Below are 7,478 nucleotides of genomic sequence, written 5' to 3'. Positions count from 1 at the left end.
TGCTGAATAATTATTGGCTCAGTGGACTCCCCAGCATGCAAGCTCCTTCCATCTATCCATTCTCGGATCTGCTACATCCTCACAAGGGCCGTGAGGTGTCCTAGAGCCTATCCCAGCCGTCATCGGGCAGTCGGCGGGCTACACAGGGAGGCCAGAACTGGAATTGAATACCTCTGCACTGTGAAGTCGCTGCGCTAACCACTGGCCCACGAGCCGCCCATGCAAGCTCCATTTTGCTGATATTCAAGAGTGAGGTTCTTGTACGCGGAGACAAAACAGAGCAAATCAGATTACCAAATCACATTTCAAATGATTCCGTTTCGAACTGTGAAATTCATTGACCAATGTTGATGTCGTTGATACCCAACATTGAAAATATGTCACAGAATCATTGCGGAATCCTGTTTCAATGTGAACTATGATTATTGTGACTGTCCTATGCCTGGGCCAAACATCATACCAGCATTTAGGCAACATTGATGTATTGTGGATTATGATTGTTTCTTAGATTCCAAATTTAAAATAAATATACATGTATATCGGTACATTTTTTGTCACACTTCACTGATGGCATTCTGTATAGCTGAAACATATTTCCAGTATGCTCCACGGCCTCTGAATCAATTCCTTAGCCCTGCAATGATTTCGTCTTACTGATGCTATTTCTTCCCAGTTCAAAGTACAACTGTTTACTACTTCACAATGCTAAAATGGATTTAAAAATATATGCACTAACCTTCAAGTTATGTCTGTAACTCACTTTTGTTCTTAGATAAGAGAGCAATAAGACGATGTTACTGTTGATTGATCATGGGAGTGTATTCAGGCTAAACAAAGCCATGCATGGGGAAGTTATATTGAGACACTTGATCATTTGAGACTCTGTGTCTTTTCTTCACACGACAGTTCTTTACGTATCGGTGTGGGCTGGACGTCTTCATCAGCTATCTGCGTCGAGCCGGCTTTTGAGTAGTGCGAAAGCCTCTTACTGGATGTCTTTCTTCACGAAAGCCTGTTAAGATTAACCTCAGTCAGTACAACAGTTCTATCCGGCAGCACCGTGCTCTTCATGCAGTTGTTTATTGTCTGCTTGCAAGCATCAAGAGAATAGGCCAAGCCTCTGTGCTGCCACGGAAGCCTGGGGGACAGGTATCTAATTGAGAGAATGTACTCTTCTTGATGCCATTTAGAGCTCTCATGGAGACGTCACCAATTACTCAGTCAGCAAAATTGGTCTGGCCCAGCTCTGGTGCAGAGACGGCACGTACACTCGGCCCACATATCTCAATGAATGATGGTCCTGCAGTGGCCCACGTCTGGCATCCATGATGTGGGCCGCATTCGGCCCAGATCTGAGCCACATTGCATAACCATATCTGGCCCTACTCGGTTCCTGATATCAGCCTTAATTCAACCTTAACTAAGCCACATCTTTCGTGAGCCATATTTGACCCACACAAAAAAAGTCTCAAAAACTACTGTTATAAAAATGTTTATTGTCATAATTTGTGGACCTCACATACTGTATAACTCCACATACACTGGAAAAATGCACTTTTCTTTTTTTTTTAGCAGTGAACACAAAGTCCAAATTGGGATGCAGCTTACTATTGAACGGCATTTTTCTATCCATCAAATTGTTGCACTCCCCATGCCCTCTTTTCTTCTCATGCTTTCCTTCCTGCCACCATCCCGATCAGGAGCCAGATGTAGCCATCTTTTGATTGTGACATCAATTTACTGGTCTGAGGCCCAAGATGTTAGGCTGTTAGGTCTCACAGGGGCTGTAAGAACTGTAAGACAACAAGGATGAATAGTGTGTGAGGAAAACAAATGTCATGACCAATGAATGGTCAGTAAAAACAACCCTTGAAATTTCTTATTATAATAATAATAATACATTTCATTTATAACCGTGTTCCCACTCTACCACTTGCTTTTTATTTATGGAACTTTTCATGACTTTTGTGGACCAATTTGGCAATTTTTTAAGGACTTTTTCTCCATTCAGCGGGGGATTCACGGTGGATTTAATGCCCGCTCAGCAATACACGGGCTGAACAGAAAGCCACAATACACTGACCTGGTGTTCAAATCATTGCTGCCAAAGGATGGGCACATCTTTATTTTTAGGGGTAATATTTGACATACTGTATGCCAAATTTTCACTTTGCTACCTGTATCACAGGTAGGAAAATGAAAAAAAAACGTTTTAATTTATTAAAATTAAAATACAGTAAGAAAAATTTAAATTGAGAAAATATAAAACTTCAATTTATTTTTTAATAAACACAACACTAAGAACAGAAAATGGTCATATAGGTCACCTGGACAGGGTTTAGAAAAATCTGGTTTCACGAACAGTAGTACTGATTGCCCATCTTAGCAGTATCCAGTATATCTGAACAGCTGAAATGCATGTCAGAAGTCTAAATCCCAAATTGTCCAACCATATTATTTTCCCTCATATCACCTTCAATGATCAGACATGTTTTATAATGACAAATATGAAACTGATATGACAATTAGGGAATAGCAGACAGTGACTTAGTTTTCTCCTCAATCTCTTTTGCAAGTTCTTGGCGATCAATTTTCTTCTGTTTTGCTGTGTGCCTCAATGCATTTGACTTGACCAGGAGGCTATGACAAGTTTTACCTCTCACGGAGATGCCCTTGCACACTCGGCAATAGGCCGAATCGCCAGCAATTTTTCCAACCCAAACACGGAACTCCGGCTTCTCCATCCACGCCACTTGAAAATAGCATAGTCCCGGAATATTTGTAGCGACGCAACTCGAGCGAAGCGCGCCTCAGCAGTCGAAAGTCTGCTGCTCTCTGCTGTGTGTGCGTCTGTGCCAATATGTACGCACACGCATGTCTTTTGGTTTCAACCAAGCAACCGACGTCACAAATCAAATACGCTTTGATCTACGACAAAAAAAAGCTAGCCTAGCCAAAATAACAGCTAAACTTAGCTGACGCCACACGAGGCTGCGAGCGCTGTTATTCTTGCTTCTTCTTCTTCTTCTTAATTGGCGGGTGGCAGCTAACGTTTGCGGTGCATCACCACCTACTGTATCGGAGTGTAGCAATACTTGACTGTTGTACATTAAAGTACTGTACGTACGAGGAAAAAAAACAAAAAACACGAAAATGTAAAACTTGTACTTGTACCTTCTTTCACTGACGCTAGTCGACTTCAACATAATCTTACTTGACCACGTTTAATTTGCGTGTGCGCACTAGCGAGCGTGCACAAGAATTAGTACGTGCGTGTGCAAATGTGTGTGCGGGCATGCTCGCGCGCGCGTCCGTACGTGTGTGTGCGTGTGTGTGCATGTGTGTGTGTGCGTGTGCATGTGTGCGTGCGTGTGCGTGTGTGTGTGTGATGAATGGAATTCCGCATTGGTGTGCAATTGTAAAACAAGGCTGTGTGTAAAAAAAATACACCTGAAACTGCATTTAAGGGTGGCTCAATACTGGCTTGCCATATACAGGCCGCAGTTGTAAATTGATATCTGGCCCAAATACTTCACTCCACAACTGGCCCTCATCTGGGTTGCCAGAGTCAAGCCAGTGCCTCCTTTGCCACTCCTGGGCCGTGTTCGGCCCACATGCATTACACCAGAGCCGACATAAGACCAGCTGTGCCAGCTTCATGCCGAATCCGGGCCAGATGCCTTTGCTGACTGGGAAGTAAACCAACACATGCAAATAAATGCATGTATCACATATGAAATTGTAAGAAAAAAGTGCATGAGCACTTTGATCATTTAGAGCAGGGATGCCCAACCTTTTTTGACCAAAGATTTACTTTTCGATCAACCAGTCTCCCGCAATCGACCCATTACTGCACACGCGTGCATATGAGCAATGGCCATAACGGCCCTGAAGATGAACGAAACAGAAAAAATAAAGTAGACACAAGAGTTTAGGAGTTTCTTAAAAGGAAATTACAGCCTACCTTTGTGGGAGACCTAACGCGGATGCATGCAACACACTTTTGCAGCCTGTTAACTATCGTAGCTCTCATGTACCATTTTCAAATGCTTCTCTCAGACCTCCAGATTGCCATTCTTTGTCCGTGCCCTCAGACAATTGTATATGAAACAAACTCTGAATGAGAATAACAATAACAATAAAAGATATAGCGCAACAGCTCTGCAATTTCAGACAGCTAACCACTAACAACTTCCGGTGATGCATGTTATGTGCCACCATAGGTTAAAGGTGACCGACCTGCTTTTTTATTTTATTTTTGAAATACCTTTCTGTCAAAGTGAGACTTGATAGGATACTAAGGGTGCAGGTTGCACAAACTTAATCACACGCACACAGACAAACAAATGTTTGGGGTGGGGTTTTTTTTTCCCCCTCTCCATCCGCTCCATGATGTTATTACAATTCAAAACTATTGGACAGAAAATACAGTGATGCCTTGCGATATCACACTTCATTTATCGAGGCTTCAGTACATTGCGGTTTGTTTCCAAAGGACTAGATTCTGAAAAAAAATACCCAATGACTCAAGAGGTTTTGTACATGCCTGGTTCCTGGCGCAATGTTGACCAATGACAGCACGAGTGGATTTATCCCTGCGCATTTTCACAGCCCCACCCAACACCTTCCCTTGTGTTTCGTCATGCTCCTGACTCTCTGATCGTACACCTGCCTCTCTCTGGCATACTCTTCTGTTGTGTTTGCAACGTGTGCGGTGGGTAGGGGGGTGGTGACTGGGATTGCGACTGGGATTGTCCGAAAGCTTCACCTCCTCCTCATCAATACTGATTAATTGTGTTATCATAAACACATCGGCTGCGCGAGGATAGCTAGCCAGCAGTTAGCTGGAGGCTAACGGCGGCTACATCAGAATCTCCTTTATTGTTATTGCATTGCATAGAACGAAATTTGGGTGCCACTCCTGAGTGCATTTTGTAAAAAAATAAATAAAAATAACATAAAAATTTTTAATAAATACAAAACTCAACAACAACACAACGACAGCAGCAGTAGTGGTAATGTGGAACCGAGGCTTTTATTGCAGACAGGACACATATTGCACATGAATTCAAATATTGCTCATTATTACACAAAGTGAGGTCAGTGAGTTTGGGTTTACAATGCAGTAGCTTTGATTATTTTCTATAGTTATTTATTGCAGTAATGGCTCCAGGAAAATAAAAAAAAAACTGTCCCTGAATCAGCGTTGATCTGTAACGCTGGCCCGAGGGTAACATGACAAACAGGTGGTTGCTGGGGTGGAATGCATCCTTAATGATGTTGGCAGCTCTGCTGAGGTAACGTGAGCTGGCAATGTCCTCCAGGCTGGGCAGAGAGCAGAGTGTAACCTTCTGGGCCAGATTTATCACCCTCTGCAGCGCTTTCCTCTCTGCTGCTGAGCACCTCATGTACCACGCTGTAATGCAGTACACTAGGGTGCTCTCGCCGGTAGCTCTTTAGAACATCACCAGCAGCTTCTCCTCCAGGTTGTTCCTCCTGAGCACCCTCAGGAAGTGGAGTCGCTGCTGGGCTTTCTTCACCACCGCCGTGGTGTTGGCTGTCCAGGAGTGGTCTGCAGAGAGCTGCACACCCAGGAATCTAGTGGAGCTCAATCTTTACACACAGTCCCCATGAATGTAAAGCGGCACTGGGTCTGCTCGTCCCTTCCTGAAGTCCAGTATCATCTCTTTTGTTTTTGTGGTGTTCAGTGGCAGCTTGTTTGCTGAGCACCATGCTGTCTGTCGGTTGACCTCGTCTCTGTAGACTCATTCCCCCCTGAGATGAGTCCGACCACGGTCGTATCATCCGCAAACTTGATTTTGGTGTTTGAGAGAGGGGTCGGAGAGCAGTCAAATGTGTAGAGAGTGAACAACAGGGGATCAGTACATATCCTTGAGGAGAACCGGTGCTGAGTGTGATGGTGGAGGAGAAGTGGGGGCCAAGTTTGACGGACTGTGGGCGGTCCGTGAGGAAATTTTTAACCCACTGGCAGTGGAGATGGAGATGCCCAAGTGAGTCAGTTTTTGGACCAGGATCTCCGGGATGATGTGGATGAGCTGAAGTCCAGGAAGAGTATCCTCACGTAGTTTCCCGGATGCTCCGGGTGACTCAGCGCGGTGTGGAGTACTATGGTTATAGCATCCTCGGTGGACCGGTTTGCCCAGTAGGCAAACTGGTAAGGGTCTAGAGTGGGAGGCAGGCAGGCTGTGATGTGCTGTGAGACCAGTCTTTCAAAACATTTCATGACCACAGGCATAAGTGCAACAGGCCTGTAGTCATTGATACTATCATCTACTGATTTTTGGGGGCGGAGAAGATGGTGGAGGCTTTGAGGTAGAATGGGATGATGGCATGTGACAGAGACTGCTGGGTTTCTGGCTGCTTCAAAGCGGGTAAAAAAGTTGTTAAGTTCCTCTGCCAGTGAGGCATCAGTCCTAGCATTCAGCGTGTTTCTGCTTCTGTAATTCGTGATATGATTTATTCTCCGCCACATCTTCCTGGGGTCATTCACGGCGAAGTGGTCCTCTATTTTCCTCTTATAGGCCGCTTTGGCCTCCCTAATGCCTGTTTTCAGGTCTGACCTGGCCGCGCTGTACTCTTACCTGAAGGCGATGTTGCGTTTTTTTAGTAGAAACTGGACTTCACTGTTCATCCAGGGTTTCTGGTTTGGAAATACCCTGACCCGTTTGTTGATGTTGACAGTGTCAACACAATTTTTGATGTAGGAGAGTGAGTACAGTGTCAGTGTACTCCTGCAGGTTGTGGTTGAAGAATAAATCCCATTCAGTCCTTGAGAAGCAGTCCTGTAGCTGAGAGAGGGCTCCCTCAGGCCAAGTTTTTATTGTTTTTGTCTGTGGTTTCGTCTTCCTCAGCAGGGGAGTGTAAGTGGGGATGAGGGATAGGCAGAGATGGTCAGATCCAGCAAGATGGGGAGGGGAGTGACTTTGTAAGCCTCTTTAATGTTGGAATAAACATGGTCCAAAGTATTTTCACCTCGAGTGGCGTATTTCACGTATTGGACGAATTTAGGAAGCACAGTCTTTAAGCATGCTTGGTTGAAATCGCCTGCGATAATACAGACGCCATCCGGGTGAGCAAGCTGCAGGCCAGCCCTCCTTCATCGGAAGTCCGTCATTATTTCAAGCAGACAAAATCTGTCATCAATTCGTCAATCCATCATCGTCGAGATTCAGGGTGAATCACTCTCCAGACGTGGCCCTCACAAATGTGATCATTGATCTTTAATCTAGAATGATCAATCAAGACCAAGACCTAATCAATATTATTGATTCTTGACTACTGTACTCAGTCCTTTTTTGTTCAGTATCCACAGTGTATTTTGCCACTTGACCAGATGAAAAAAATGATGATAGCTTTCACTGATGGTACTCAACTACACATGCGTTTAGAACTAACTTAGCCATGCGATTGCTGCAATATGGGAAATGGCTTTTTGCATCCATCCATCATCTGAACTG

This window comes from Hippocampus zosterae, chromosome 3, assembly GCF_025434085.1.
Source record: "Hippocampus zosterae strain Florida chromosome 3, ASM2543408v3, whole genome shotgun sequence".
NCBI classification, from domain to species: Eukaryota; Metazoa; Chordata; class Actinopteri; order Syngnathiformes; family Syngnathidae; genus Hippocampus; species Hippocampus zosterae.
Note: the sequence above shows the minus strand (reverse complement) of the source record.